The sequence below is a fragment of the Spea bombifrons genome, chromosome 12, assembly GCF_027358695.1.
Source record: "Spea bombifrons isolate aSpeBom1 chromosome 12, aSpeBom1.2.pri, whole genome shotgun sequence".
Lineage (NCBI taxonomy): Eukaryota > Metazoa > Chordata > Amphibia > Anura > Pelobatidae > Spea > Spea bombifrons.
The window spans coordinates 5,721,430-5,737,557 of record NC_071098.1 but is presented as its reverse complement, the minus strand read 5'-3'; the positions used below and the strand labels follow the sequence as shown (position 1 = coordinate 5,737,557).

General features: G+C 42.8%; 1 long non-coding RNA gene across 1 annotated transcript; it reads right to left on the bottom strand.

Moving 5' to 3' along the window:
• Window positions 1–9,069: 9,069 nt before the first annotated feature.
• Window positions 9,070–12,448, bottom strand: LOC128470622 (uncharacterized). Its single transcript, XR_008346038.1, has 2 exons — window positions 12,392–12,448; window positions 9,070–9,327 (listed from the first exon to the last, which is right to left on the bottom strand). It is a non-coding gene; the product is annotated as an uncharacterized LOC128470622 (long non-coding RNA).
• Window positions 12,449–16,128: the final 3,680 nt, after the last annotated feature.

Sequence of the window (16,128 nt, the reverse complement as noted above, 5' to 3'; positions counted from 1 at the left end):
TCGTACCGAATACATTTGAGTTTTGCCTTTGCGCTCCAAGACGCTCGTTACATTTATTATAAAAGAAACTTTTCATGGAACGCTATGGGTTGATTTCGCTCATCGCAGCTCAATCATTATCTGCACATCACAGAGAACATGAAATCATTTACAGACTGCTAGTTATTGGGGGGCCGTTTCAAGATATTTAAACCTTACATTGAACTTTTTATTATAACTTGGCTTTTTCTGGCACTTTAAACAAAGATTTTTTTTTTTTAAGTTTACCATGACATCCTTATGATTGGCCAATTAGGATGACTCGCCGGCACACCGGAAAAAGAAATGACAATATCATGTTTCATTCTCCCCCTTTTTCTTTTCATCATTGGATTGGGGTGGGACGTTTAGGAAGAAATTTCCTCGTGCACATACAGATTTTAGGTGCTATCTTTATGAAGATGAAGCGTGCGTGGAAGAGGCGTGCTTCATTTTACAAGCAGAAGAGACAATTAAGTAACCTGCAGGGCGGTACCGCGGCTTACGAAAACAAGAAGGCGGCTCCAATTCGCAAGAGAAAGATGACGTTCCCTGAGGGATACATCAAATACATCAACAAAATCCTGCAAAGCAGGGAAACATAGAATTTGTTGTCAGGTCAGACCCATTTGACCCCGTCTAGTCTGTCCATTTTTCAGGTCCTAATCATTGGTCTCGTCTTAAATTCAGGAGCCATAATCTTGTTCCATGCATATTTAAATCCCCTCATTGTGTTAGCTTCTACCTTTTCTGCTGGGAAGCTTTTCCATGTATCTACCACCATCTCAGTAAAACAAAGATCTATCTATAATGATCACTGCTGTAACATATCATTAAAGAATGACATTTCATCTTCTGAAATGGGTTTGCTTTCTTTCATATCTCTAGCAGAACTATTTAGTTGTTCTCCTGGCCACTGAAATGCATACCGCTCAACAGTCCCAGTAATCGCTGCAAAGTCCAGATTTTTGGCCAGTGCCCCGCTCTCTTGGGTGTCTGCCTCACGTTTGGTGAAAAAGTCTGTAATGTTGCAGCAAAGACCACCAACACAGCGCCAACATATCATTGAAAGATGACTATTCAGGTGAGGCAGGTGGACATCTCTCCTGCCCCGCCCACTTTCATGACCAGTCCTGCCCCTGGGGGGTGGAGCAACGAACATCTAACGAACATCAATGGAGTTCTTTTCAGTTTAAAATGAAAGATAAGAAAATACAAGATGTGACACCTCGATATATTACACATATGTATACACACGAAGAAGGCGTGGGATATTACCAGCGCTACGGACTCTGCTGGCGCTATATAAAACAATCAATAATAATCATAATAATTATAATAATGATAATAATAATATTATGTTTGCCACCAATTACAGTTTTGTTCAGGCGCTGTAAAGACACAGAAGAGATGTTACTCTACTGTGAACGAGACCAGATGAAGAAACTAAAAATGAAGCGCATGGAGGATCTGAATCCAAGTGATCTTCTTTGAATTATTCTAAATATTGTCTAATATAAAGTGAATTATATGGCTGGCATCTACTGCCCTCACTATAAAATACATGTTTTAAAATATAAACTGTTACATTTCCAGATTAGCAGACGCATGAGATTAAAAGCAATTCATCAGAAACCCTTTTCCAGTTAAAAAAAAACCTGCAACAGGTGATTGAAATAATTTAAAGAAGATTATAATTTGTTTATCGGGTAGATTTTGAGCAACATTCATATCGTTCGTATTTGGTAGCTGGGCTGTTTTTGTCATAGAATGCGAAGATGATGTCATAGAATGCTGTTTACTGTATGACATCACAATGAAGCCTGGATGAGATTGGCTTGCTGCAGCCAAAGGAACTCATTTCTCTTCAGTTGTCCTTTGAGAAGGTAGCGAAGAAATATTTTGACAGATCAATATTTTGACAGATTTTGTCTATAATGCCTAAAAGGCGGAGAAGAACAGGCAGCCGAGGGAGGCGTCGGAAAAGGCCGCAGAAAAAACCTGAGAGGAGTCAGAGCGTAAAAAAGTCTGTCTCCACAGGGAAGCGCTGCAGCCCACCGAAAGATGTCCCAGTTCCACCAGAGACATCTAATCGGGCAGTAGGAGAGGTTGTTGCTCAGGCACAACCAGGAGGTGCAGTAGGAGAGGTTGTTGCTCAGACACAACCAGGAGGTCTCTTTCAGACGCTCCTACTGTTTGTTTGGAATATAGCCGGTCACATAAAAGAGGGTTTTAACCAACTAGTTGGACTGGGAAGGGGCAAGAAAAGGCCCATTTCAGTGAGTTGCCAGGAGCCCTGTAAGAAGAAGAGGAGGGTATCCGGGTCCCCAAGGGAGGAAAAGAAGCATGAAAGTGGCGAACAGGAAAAGGCAGGTTACAGAAAGCGAAAACGAGCATCTTCGCGTGATGAAACCTGCCCTAGTACTAAGAAAGCACTAGTACCATCTCATGATAGACTGACAGTACCAGGTCCAACGTCTCTTGTCCGGCTTAGTTTCCAATGTGTACTGGGAGAAGGAGGTTACGGAAGGGTAAGCAGATTAGGGTTAGGAGACAGGATTAGGTTTTTAGAACATTTACCTGTAATCGTTACTGTGTATTGTAGACGCTGATAATAAATTCTGATCCAAATAACTTTCTAAAACTAATGGACATTCAAAGATCCAACACAACTATAGGAGGAATATTGCAGGATAACTGATATAGCTCATTCTAATGATTAAGAAACTGTGCAGAACAAAGTGATATGAAATTATTATTTAATACACAATTTACAGTCCTTCGTGTAAATCCCAACATTAGGAGGCATCTGTGTGTCTTCACAGATGTTTGATCATGGGGAGGGCACATTTTTGGTTAACTCTTCCATTATATTAATCAAGAAAACACCATATATACTAATTCACCTTTGTGCTTCCTTCAGGTCCTGCTGGCAACTGACTCCTTCAGTAAGCAGAAGCTAGCGGTAAAAATGGTGAGCAAACGTAAAATGCTGAGTGCAGACGTGGAGGTCGTGTTCATAGAGCAACGCATTTTAAAGATCGCATCAGGCAGCTTGTTTCTCACCCACGCTGTCTCCACTTTCCAGACAGAGGTACCTAGAACATTGTCTTTCTTTAGAATTTTAGTGATATCCGCATTCTCTAAGAATACCCAGGAGGAATCTTTATATAAATGATTGTAACAAACATGCAAGATTGAAATGATTGAAAATGAATTATGTTGGGAGTACAGTTATTAGAGTCTTCTCTGCCTACATTGTAACATTCTATTCTATTGTCCTTTCTTCATAAACAGGACCACCTCTGTTATGTCATGGAGTATTTGAGTGGAGGGACCCTATTCGACTTCCTAGAGAAAGCAGGCCGGCTTGACATCAACACCGCAAGGTAGGAATTCAAAATCAAGAACAGCCGGATATGGGGAGAAGGGGAAGAGATAAAATGAGGGGGGTGAGAATTAAAGACAAGAAAAGAGAGGGTAGATTTACAGAGATTGGGGTATGAGGATAAACAGTGATAGTATAGAAAAAGCTATTATTATCTGGGTTGGAATGATATTACACAGGGCTCTAGGAAGGAGAATGGTTTGAGTTTTATCATTTGGGGTTAACTTCATGTTTATCTTACAGGTTCCTTGCGGCAGAGATTGTCTGCGGCCTGCAGTTCCTGCATAACAATGGCATCATCCATCGGTAATTAATAGTCTTCCTTTACATATATATATATATTTATTGCAGTGTCTTCTCTCTCCTGCTTTGTCTGCTTCATGTCTTTCAATGCATATAGTTTATTTTCTAATTCTTCTTCTTCTTCTCCATACCATCTTCCTCTCATACTTATATTGACTTTTTATCTTGGAAACAATGTGTTTTCTGCTCTTAATACTAATGCGCAGAGACTGTATCCTTAGAAAGCCTTTGGATTGTTTTTCAGTATTTGATATGCTGGTTTCATCATTAAAAACCCCACGGGCTCCTGAACTATTATGTATCGGGCAAAATAGAAAAAGTGTTTCTACAAATGGGGCAACTTAGTCCCTTAATGTTACCAGGGAGTCTCTGATCAGTGAAGCTGCGTTTCTTTAACAAACACAACAATATAAATAACTGTAAATGATTCTCTTCACAGCGACTTGAAACCAGACAACATCCTGCTGGACGGCGCCGGCCATGTAAAAATAGCTGATTTTGGGCTGGCGCTGGAGAACATGTTTGGTGACGCCAAAGCCTTTGGATATGCAGGAACTTATGGCTATATTGCACCAGAGGTGAGGATTAGATCTCCACATTTTTGACATTATCTGTTTTATTTCTCTGTATGGACACTTTAACAACTAAACCGACTTCGACCTTTCTCATTGCAGATGTACAGAGGCCAAAGCTACAACCACTCGGTCGACTGGTGGGCATTTGGGGTCATCCTTTACCAAATGGTCACGGGATCATATCCCTTTTATTTTAATGACGATGAAAACACTATGAAGATCTCAGTGTTGCGTCAAACACCCGCGTACCCCGAGTGGCTCAGTAGCGACACAAAGGACATCCTTGAGATAGTGAGTACAAGTAGATATCATAGTCTTTAGTACTAAGAAATTACTTCTTGGCATGGGTTAAATTATGACTCCCTTTAAAGTAGTTAATTGTTAGAATAGATGTAAGAAGATCACTTAATTTGTCATTTCTTCATATGGTCCGGTTCATGGGAGAGGAACATTTTACATCCTGACTCCTCTTTTATCTCGTTTTAGCTCCTGAACAAATTTGGCTCTTTTCGGATGCAAATGGTGGCAAACATCAGATCCCACGCCTTCTTCAGAGGAATCAATTGGGAAGAACTTGAGGCTGGGAGAATATCCCCACCATTTACACCACAAGCAGTAAGTATATAAATACACTATTCATTAGGGTGCGCGGTGTGGGCTGTTGGAACCATGGAGATTGTACTCACCGTTACACTCTAGGTAGAGATAAGAAGTAAATGTTGTCCTCCATTGACTTTTTAAACTCTGCTTTCTTGTAGCCATCTCTGGAGCATTTGGCCAGGAACGTGGACCGGAGCCTGCAGGTGCCATCAAGGGATCCATGGGAGCCGCCACTGACCTTGGAAGAACAAGAGGCGTTCCGCGGCTTTTCCTTTGTGAGCCGATAACCGCTCTACCTGCGCCTGCTGCGCTCTGAGATCCCCACCAAGAGCGCGAACATCGGTGTTTTGTACAGTTTCTATACCTGATAATACCGGAACTTCTGTAAATAGGAGACTGAAAAGGTTGATTAAGAAATTTGTACATTATGTAAATACATCAGATGCCGTTAAGTGCTCGTCGATCCAAGGAGAAATCTGATTGCCATTTGGAGTCAAGAAGGAATTTTTTCCCCATTGGAAGCACAATTGGAAATTGCTGACATAAGGGGTTTTTTTTGCCTTCTTTTGGATCAAGTTCATCAAACGGGTGAAACACTTCCTTACCCGTACCAACCAATAAACAACCATCTAGAGAACTTTCTGAAATATAAAGTGATTGAAGTTGAATGCTTATTTCTCGTACCGAATACATTTGAGTTTTGCCTTTGCGCTCCAAGACGCTCGTTACATTTATTATAAAAGAAACTTTTCATGGAACGCTATGGGTTGATTTCGCTCATCGCAGCTCAATCATTATCTGCACATCACAGAGAACATGAAATCGTTTACAGACTGCTAGTTATTGGGGGGGCCGTTTCAAGATATTTAAACCTTACATTGAACTTTTTATTATAACTTGGCTTTTTCTGGCACTTTTAACAAAGATTTTTTTTTTGAAGTTTACCATAACATCCTTATGATTGGCCAATTAGGATGACTCGCCGGCACACCGGAAAAAGAAATGACAATATCATGTTTCATTCTCCCCCTTTTTCTTTTCATCATTGGATTGGGGTGGGACGTTTAGGAAGAAATTTCCTCGTGCACATACAGATTTTAGGTGCTATCTTTATGAAGATGAAGCGTGCGTGGAAGAGGCGTGCTTCATTTTACAAGCAGAAGAAACAATTAAGTAACCTGCAGGGCGGTAACGCGGCTTACGAAAAGAAGAAGGCGGCTCCAATTCACAAGAGAAAGATGACATTCCCTGAGGGATACATCAAATACATCAACAAAATCCTGCAAAGCAACGCCCGATAAATGCTGTCTCCCTGATGTTTCTTAAATAAATTTAAGTTAGATAAAAAAAAAAAAAAAAAAAAAATTAAACATAAAAAACCCCATAAATATTCTGGATTCATTGAGGAGAATTACAGAAATAACTAAAATTAAAAAGAAATAGACATGTATTTGCTGCTTTCTTGGTAATCGCAATGGCAATAAAATCGCAAGGACATATTTATATACTCTATACATTACATTTAAAAGAAAGACAACACTCTTTCATGGAGATGCAGTACACAGACAACGCCACTGGCATGGGGGATATATCAACGTTTAGCTGAAACATTATACCAATTAGCAAGGAGTAAGGTATCGAACGTAAAGATAATGTTTGTTTACCCAAGGTTGTATTAAAGAAAAAACATCAATTTATTTTTAAACTATTTTATATTGTTGGTGTTACATTTTTTTAATAAAATTCTTCCACTCAACGTTATCTGAGTTTAAACATGCATGGGATTGGCTTATGACTCCTGAATTCAAGACGAGGCCAAAGGCGGGATCGAATGGATCTCATCTGACATAAAATTCTATCTTTCTACATGCTAAGAAAAAAAAAATCACAAACATTTGTTGGTGGACCTGCTTAAGTATCTGTCTCTAGCCTACCTTGTCTACGCCAGGAGTTAAACGTCAGTAAGAGCTCCTCTTGCATTGGTTAACGAAGATGAACACAGGGACTTGGCCGGCACCCAAGTCTAGATATTATTAACAAATGGCTTTTTATTAATTGGTTCTAATTTTATTATTCATTTTTTTAATTCTGGAGGGGAAAACACTAAAGTCAGTCTTATAAATATTGTAACCAATAGAGGGGGGAAAAAAACCCCCACTTTTTGGTTGCTATGGTGATAAGACAACTTTTAAAATGTTGCACCTGGATTTTTCTTTTATAAACATGATAATATTTTTATTAAAAAAATCCTTCTCATGTTACAAAATGATCTTCGTCCATTCAAAGACAGTAAGTAAGACTAGGTGTATGTTTATGATATTTTATTATTATATTATATATTATTCATATGGTTGTATATGCTCATTGAAAATTATATATATTTTCTTAAATTCGATTAGATCTTTAAAATAATAATACTTTTCTCCCGTATTTTTTATAATACGACTGCAGATTTTATTGAAAATAAAATAGATGCTGGTACAGATGTCACATTAAAGTTATTAGTTGAATTTCTCTTCAGCTTTACATCATCTTTTTTTGTAGTTTTGATGTGTGAACAGAGCAAAAGTATTTATTTTACATTATTGTATGCAATTATTTCATTATTAATGAAAGTGAGATATTTTAAGGGAACGTCTGCATTCTATTTTTATCTCAAGTTGCATCCAATAAAAATGAACACCATATAAACACTGTGGCAGAGAAGAAAAATAATGTGATATAGGGCAAAGCAATTATATTTCACCTTTCACGTACTTCACTAATATATTAGATGTTGGACTTTTGAAAACCACAAGTCTCGGAACTCTGACAATTTTTAATCAATATGCACATGGTAATGTGAACATAATGGAAGAGAGCTATCAGAGGAGCTTAAAATATCCTACAATTTTAGTATATATGTGTGATCTTGAATTGTTAAAATTCATAAAGTAACTACTATGATTGAATAAGGTACATGAGACCTTGAAATTCTATGTAGATCATTTATTTCTAATGTCAAATACAGGACATTTTAAACATAAAGTGCATTTGGGGGAGTTGTCTGGAAGGAAAATAGGAAGGATGAAAAGCAGGTGGACAGGAAGGAATGAATCAATTGGAAGGAATGAAGAGGAGAAAAGGAAAGGAAGGAGTGAAGAAAAATAAGAAGAAATAGAAGACAATGATGAAGGCATTAAAATGGGAAGGAAAGAATAGAGAAAAGAAACAAAACAAGAAGGAAGAAAGGGAAGGAAAAAAAGAAAAAAGAAAAAGGGAATGGACAAGAATAGATAATAATGGGTGAATAAAGGAAGAGGAAGGAAAGGAGTAAAATGGAATGAAGGGAAGAAGGAGAAGGGAGGAAGGATGGAAAGACAGGGAGGGAAGGAAGGAAAGAAGGAAGGGATGAAATAGAAAAGTAATAAAAAAAGGAGTAAAAGTGAGGAAGGAACTAAGTGGAAAAAAGAAGGAAAGAAGAAAAGAATCCTGACACTTTTCCCATTCGGTTACAATAAGACAGTTGTCTTATTCAGTCAGTATGAGAATGAAAAGAGAACGAGAAATTAAAATAACCGGCCCCACAGTATACACAAGAGTGTATACAAGAGTTTCTAAAACTTTATAATAGAAATACATCGCATATTTAAATTTGGGAACACAATCTAGGGTATAAGATCCTAAAATCTAGGATTTTGGAAAAATCACAAGCCTTAAGATTTGACATATGTATTCTAATTTCTCACAAACAACAAACTGTACTGTGTTTCATTCTTTTAACTTCATTGGACCCTTAGCCCAGCGGCTTAGGCAGGGCTAAGGGTATCTTCAAGGGGAAATAAAAGGATTACAAAGACTTCTGGAAATCTGGAAAACAAAATATGTTGTCACATATTCTGGATGTGGCATGAAGGTCCACAGACAGCAAGAAGAAACTCCAGAATGAATGAATTACGCAGCGTTTGCAACTCACCACGACACATTATCCTGGAGGACCCTGCTTAGAAAACATATTTTGTATCTTAGGAAGCTTCCTAATGCGGTATGCTAGGATCAATAATTTCTCACTGCCAATTTATATTCATTTGTTATTCAAATATTATGCACGTCTCAAGTTCAGATAGCAAAATGTGTCATAATTGGGGATTAATCTAGCCTTGGTGCAGTATTAATCTAAATTTTATTAAAGACAGGAGGCGAGTATTTTGCATAACCTTCTTTACTGAATAACCTCCAGCAGCAAAGGAGTTAACAACCATCATAAAAGAACCAATCAAAACAGACATGACTCTATATCAGTCCCAACATCTAGCAACTCCTCCTCTTTCTTTGCGGTGATGCCGAACAGGAAGGGCAAACCACCGAACAGCCGGAGATAGGAACAGAAACCGCAGAACCAACAGGAAATCCGCCGGTAAACAGGACCTTGGATCCGGGATACTCAAAGAGTAGCAGAACGGCCTGAAAAATAGAAGCAAAGTGACAATACCAGGCACAAAAGAGACATCCCCAACAGAACTGTAAAACATAGCGGAGCAGGGACAACTCTAGACATATCCCCCCAAAACAAATAGGGAGGGCATAGAAAGGGGGGGAAAATACTCGCCTCCTGTCTTTAATAAAATTTAGATTAATACTGCACCAAGGCTAGATTAATCCCCAATTTTACAGCAAGACAGGAGGCTTCATATTTTGCAATTTTAACGCCGCAACAGAGCGCAGGAAGCATGCGGTTGAGGGCGAAAATAAAAGGTACGAAAAGTGGACTCCCGGGACCAATCTGCAGCCGAAAGGACATCGGCCAGAGAACTCCCGAGAGACAAAGCCGCCGAGGCGGCTGCGCCCCGAACCGAATGAGCCCCAAACGAAGGCTCAACTCCAGCCAGGCCAAGGATCCATCTAATCCACCTGGCCAAAGTCGGAGCAGATACAGGACGAAACGGACGGACATAGGAAATAAAAAGCGGACCCGAGGAAGAGCTACGAAAGGGTCGAGACGCGCAAAGGTAAGCCTTAACAGACTGAGCAACGCAAAGTCTAGGTCTATCGGGGAAGTAAGGGTACGAAACAGAGACCGAATTAGACTTAGTTCGACGCGAAACAGAGACGGAAACACCGACTGGCGAAAAGGAAAAAGAGTCAACGTCAAAAGCCCGGATATCGGAAACCCGACGAAAGGAAACCAGACATAACAACAGAGCCGTCTTAGCGGAAAGCTGACGTAAAGACAAACAGGAATTATCCGGCCATGTCTCAAGGAAGTCCAGGACACTCGAGACATCCCAAAAGGCGGAATAGCGCGCCGAAGGGGGGCGAGAAATACGGATCCCTCGGAGGAGGCGACACACAGAGGGATCCTTACCGACGCCGAGACCAGCAACGGGAACGTGGGCTGCAGAGATAGCCGACCGGAACAAATTAATGGACCGGTAAGACTTTCCCTGAGAATAAAGGTGCGCAAAAAAGTTAAGTACAGCTACTACAGGAGCCGTAACGGGATCGAAATTGTGTTCCAAACACCAGCGACACCACACACCCCAGGCCAGGAGATAGGACTTCCGAGTTCCAGGGGCCCAAGAGCCCCAAAGCAATTCCCTAGCCGCTGCCGATAGGCCCGGCACATTCCAGGATCCCCTGAAACCAGCCAAGCCACAAGTGCCAGGTGGTCCTGAAGAATCAGGGGATGAGGGTTCCCCTCCGGGTCCAGGATCAGGTCCGGAGAGGAGGGGAGGAGAAGAGGGTCCTCGCAGGACAACTCCAGAAGCAACGGGAACCACGGCTGAGTCCTCCAAAACGGAGTGATCACAAGAACCGTAACACCCTGCCTGGAGAGGTAGTGGAGCGTGCGCAGAATCATGGAGAATGGGGGAAATGCATAGGCGCCCAGAGGGGGCCAGGTCTGGAGGAAGGCGTCCGCCGCCAGGGAAAGAGGGTCCGGAAGCCAGCTGAAGAAATCTTCCGTCTGGCGGTTCATCCTGGAGGCAAAGAGGTCCAGGTGAAAAGGTCCCCGGGAGTGATCCAGGGACAGAAATACCCCCCGAAGAAGACGCCAGTCGCTGGCATCCCTCCAATGGCGCGAAAACCAATCCGCCACCAAATTGTCCTTGCCGGGGAGGTACTCCGCCCGAATGGACAGGTGATTGTCCAGACAATACTGATAGAGCTCTTTGGTGAGCTCCGTCAGGAGTCGAGACCTTGTGCCCCCAAGCCGGTTGATGTACCGGACCGCGGACACATTGTCCATACGGAGGACAAGTGAACAATGAGTGACCGCCTTGGTGAAGCTGCGGACGGCAAAAGAACCCGCTATGAGTTCTAAACAATTTATGTGAAGACTGCGTTCGTCGTCTGACCAGAGACCCCCTGTCGCCGTGTCGTCGCAAACCGCACCCCAGCCAAGCAGGCTGGCGTCCGATTCTAGGACGAGATCTGGAGCCGAGCCAAAAATGGCCCGGCCATTCCAGGCGTCCATGTGGGAGAGCCACCAGCGAAGCTCCAGCCGCGCTTCGTCGGAAAGGGGAACGAAAAGGTCGTAGGAACCCGACGTCCGAAGGTGCCGAGTCTTCAACCTCTGAAGAGCCCGATAGTGCAAGGGACCGGGAAATATGGCCTGAATGGAGGCCGATAAAAGACCTATGACGCGCGCCAGTGACCTGAGGGAGACAGAAGGAGATCGAAGAATTTTTCGAATCTCCTTTTTGATAGCCAGAACCTTGTCCCGTGGCAAGCGAAGCATTGCCGCAACAGAATCCACGGTGAATCCAAGGAACTGGATGGACTGTGTAGGGACGAGGACCGACTTGGTCTCGTTGATTATAAATCCGAGGTCCTGGAATAGTCGGACTGCCAGGGTCGTGTCCCGAATGAGAGATTCTCTGTCGGGAGCCATGAGGAGCAAATCGTCCAGATAGACGATGCACCGAACGCCGCGAGCGCGAAGGAACTCCATGACCGGCTTCAGAAGCTTCGTGAAACACCACGGAGCCGAGCTGAGGCCGAACGGGAGACAGGTAAATTGCCAGAGAAGGTCCTTCCAATGAAACTGGAGATACCTCCTGTGTTCTGAGTGGACCGGAACCGTCAGATAAGCGTCTTTTAAATCCAACCGCGTGAACCAATCGTTCTCGCGGAGCAGATCCCGCAAAAGATGGATACCCTCCATCTTGAAATGACGGTAAACTACTAGTGTGTTCAGGGAACGGAGATTTATAACGGGGCGGAACTCCCCGGACTTCTTTGTCACCAGAAAAATATTGCTGATGAAACAAGGAGGGCCGCGGGCCCGCTCTATAGCACCCTTCACGCGCAGGGAGGCCAGCTCCGCATGGATAAGGTCTCTGGAGCTGCACGGCAAGCGCGGGGAAAAGGGAGGGGCGACCTGACAAGGAGGAGAAACAAACTCTAAGCGAAACCCCGCTACTGTCTCTAGAACCCAAGGGTCTGATGTGAGCGCCGCCCATGCGTGGGAAAAATGTGCTAGCCTGCCCGCTACCGGAATAAGGGGAAAAGGCGTACAAACTCTTACCTGCCGAAGTCTTCCCTCGGTAGGTGGAGGAACCTCTGCCTCTGAAGGAACCGCGGGAAAATGGGGTGCGGTCTTGGGACCGGTAGGTCGTGGAGGCGTGAGGAAACTGGGGCCTGGAGCCGAAGGCAACTCTGCTGGTGGCACGACCCCTCTGCCGACCAGCTCTGTAGGAAAAACGGTCTCCTTGACGGAAAACTCTTTTCATGGAGGAACGAGCCTTGTTCAGCGAAGTGAAGACATTCACATGCTGGCTGAGATTCTTCATGAACTTCTCCCCGAAGAGAAGGCCATTTGCTTCAGGGCCCAGTTCCTTGGGAGCCAAGTCAGCGAGTTTCGCATCCAACTTAAAGAGAGCGGCTTTCCGCCGTTCCGCCGAGATGGCACAATTAGCATTCCCGATAAGGCAGAAAGCTCTTTGGATCCATTCACGGACCAGGTGGGCATCTAGAGGGGTGCCCGCTGTCAAGGCCTCGTCGGCCATCTGAAAGACCTGAGCCATTGGGCCGGTAGTGTCCAGCAATTTATCCTGTGCCGCCCGTAAGCCTTGCTCGATGCCCTTTCTGGGGTCACGTCCAGTGCCAGAGAGGAATGTTATAAACGACTGATCGAACTCTGGGGTGTTCGACACCTTCTCAGGCAAAGTGGGTCTTGGGCATTCAGACCGTAAACGCTGGCGAACCTCCTTATCCAAGGGGCGTCTAAGCCAGAAACGCATAAATTCCGCTATATGGGCGGACGGAGTCCACTCGGCCGAACGTGGATGACGAAGAGCCCGTGGGTCAAAAAGCGGGCAACCCAGCGCGTCTGATACGTCAAAAGGTGCGTCCGGTCCTGAGGTGGAAGCTTTAGGGCGGTCAGGAGACGGATCCCGGCCAAAATCAAAAAATGGAGACTCAAAGCTGGAGGAACCAGCCTGGTATTCGTCCAGAACCTCAAAATCATTCGCCGGGTCCCTGGTAGGAGAATCGGCAGGATCAGGAGCCATGGACAAAGGAGCAACAGTGGATTTCTGAAGCGGGGCTTTCCCCTTGCCTGATGATAAGGGGACATCACCCCTGGAGCGTTTGCGAGAGACTTCCTGTTCTGGAGAGTCTTCAGCATCCGAATCCTCGCCCCTCGGTAGAGATGACACAGTCTGTGTCTGACGGGCTGATTGTGTCTCTGCTAAGGCATTTGGTAGAGCCGCAGTCAGGGCTGAGCGAAGCCAAGCTTGAAGGGCCGCCGGTAGTGGCGTCTCAAAATCATCTGCCATGTTTCCAGGTATATTAGTTGTAGTCTGGAAAACACAAAGTAAGGGATTTGGTGAGATAGAGTGGCAGTGATGAACAAATAGGGAAAAGTGGGGTTCGCCCACAAGGCAGCCACACCGTGTAATGGCTCAGGGGTTCACCCTGAGACGAAAGCAGAGGCAATATAAAGGTGGAGAGGGAATCCCTCAGGAACCACCAACCATGGGGCCCGGGTAGGGCCAATCAATGTAGAGGGGGCTACCCTCAATATATATATAGAGGGGGTTACCCTCAAATAAAGCAGGGATACACACTGTGCTCAGGCAGGACTCAAAGGTCAGGGCTGCATAGAAAAGAATTTTTTTTTTTTTTTTTTTTTTTTTTTTTTTTTTTAACAATTTTAATTAAAACATAAATAATGAATAAAGCAAATAAAAATCAACATAAACGGCACAAAACCGCCGTGAAATGCGACCTACAGGCCCTGCAATAAAGAATAACAAGTGCAGCAGGGCCCAGAAGCCTACAAAATGGATGCCGTAAGCATCCAAATGCAGGACAGAAAAGATGGCCGCTACACGAAGGCGGTGAAAACGGCACCACACCGTGAGCAGGAGACGCGCCCGCGGAGAAATCTAATTGATCTCTCCGCGAGCCGTCACCCAGCCGAGATCTATTCACGGGCGGTGCACTGCACCGCACCGCAATAGAAAAGACACGCGGCGGGTCTCCCAAGAAGGGAAAACCGCCGCGTGACGCAGCAGGAGCGGAGAGCCGCGAGGTACGCAGCTAAAATAAAAAAGCGCGCGAAACCGCCGCTGCTCTCTGCAGCCACTGCAGAGAGCTACGCGGCAGAGAATACAACCGCGCGGTGAACGGAAAAAACTCACAAAGGTAAGAAAAATAGCGGAAACAAAATAAATAAGGAAATTAAATACGGGAAAAAGGCCTAGCCGAAAAAAAACAGTACCATTAGAAATGAAACAAAAGGCTAAACTGAAAAACAAGCGGTCAGAATAGAAAGAAACCAAATGAAAAGGCCTAACCCAAAGAAAATAACCTATAAATGTGAAAACAATAATAAATCAATGAATATCTTAAAATAAGATAAGGACTGTAATTGGAAATTGCTCACCTGGAGGTCAAGCAGCAAAGAAAGAGGAGGAGTTGCTAGATGTTGGGACTGATATAGAGTCATGTCTGTTTTGATTGGTTCTTTTATGATGGTTGTTAACTCCTTTGCTGCTGGAGGTTATTCAGTAAAGAAGGTTATGCAAAATATGAAGCCTCCTGTCTTGCTGTAAAATTAAGAAAAAAACTGAGTCATTGTTCAGTGAAATTTGGAAACATATGTTCGATTCTGTGTCAAGCATTGCTATGAATATTGTCAACAAGTGAAAAGTATAATAACAGATTTTGAACAGACGATCGGTATTCGGAAATTCATAAATGACCCAGCCAAGTAAACAACTGGGGAGCTCATATTCCACACAAAAAAAAAATCAGGTAATTAGAGCTAGCACCTGTGTTAAAGCACCTCAGGTAAAGGCTACAATTATACAGGACTGCGACATTCTGTCAAGTGTCTTCACTGCTGAAGAAGCCCTAGAGCAGATGGATAGCTTCAATGATTTGGCTCTATGACAACTATAAATGGCCTATTCTCCTGAGATCCATCGCAATCTGGCAAGGACTCAATCAACAATAACACGACGGGTAAAGATGTCAACAGTTTTAAGTTTTATGGAATTCCACAAAGAAATATTTTTGTTTCCTTTCTGTTCTAAAGATGACAAGATTGGCCATCAAACAAATAACAAGCACACACAGGTGTTTATCCAGAGGTCTAGTTACCTTCATACATGGTGAGAACACCTGAAATTCCGTTTTAGTTAATTGAAAGAAATATATTTACGCGTCTACTTTAGGACTAGTTATTTTATATTTTTTCCTATTTTTTTTCATTTTTTATTGTGCACTAGAGGAATCATTACCAAACGCTTCCCACAAATATTTTTTAAATCATGCCAAATTCTGCCTCATCCATAATGTTTAAGCCATTGCTTAAGCGTCATGTGATAAAAAGTAGGTACTGATATATGCGGCTTAAAAATTATATATTATATCATTAATATATTAATTAAGCAGCAAATTGCAGTATCACCAAGAGGCATCAGAAATAAAAATAAAAAATGTTTTTTAATATTTGCACGATGTTTGTATAACTTTATTTCCGTTTTTTGCTGTGGAAATATTTAAATTTGTAAACCAACAACCAATGGTTTCTGCAAAAAATGTGTGAAATAATTCGCTCATTAATCAACAGTAAAAACAAATAATAATAATAATAATAATAATAATAATGTGAATAGTGGTCCAATTAAAAATAGATCAGCCTCATTACATATGCTTATGACATTATTATTTTAATAATAATTATTTGGGGTAAGTAACAATAAAACGAGGGTAATAATTATTTAAGTTATACTATAAACAATGATATAGAAA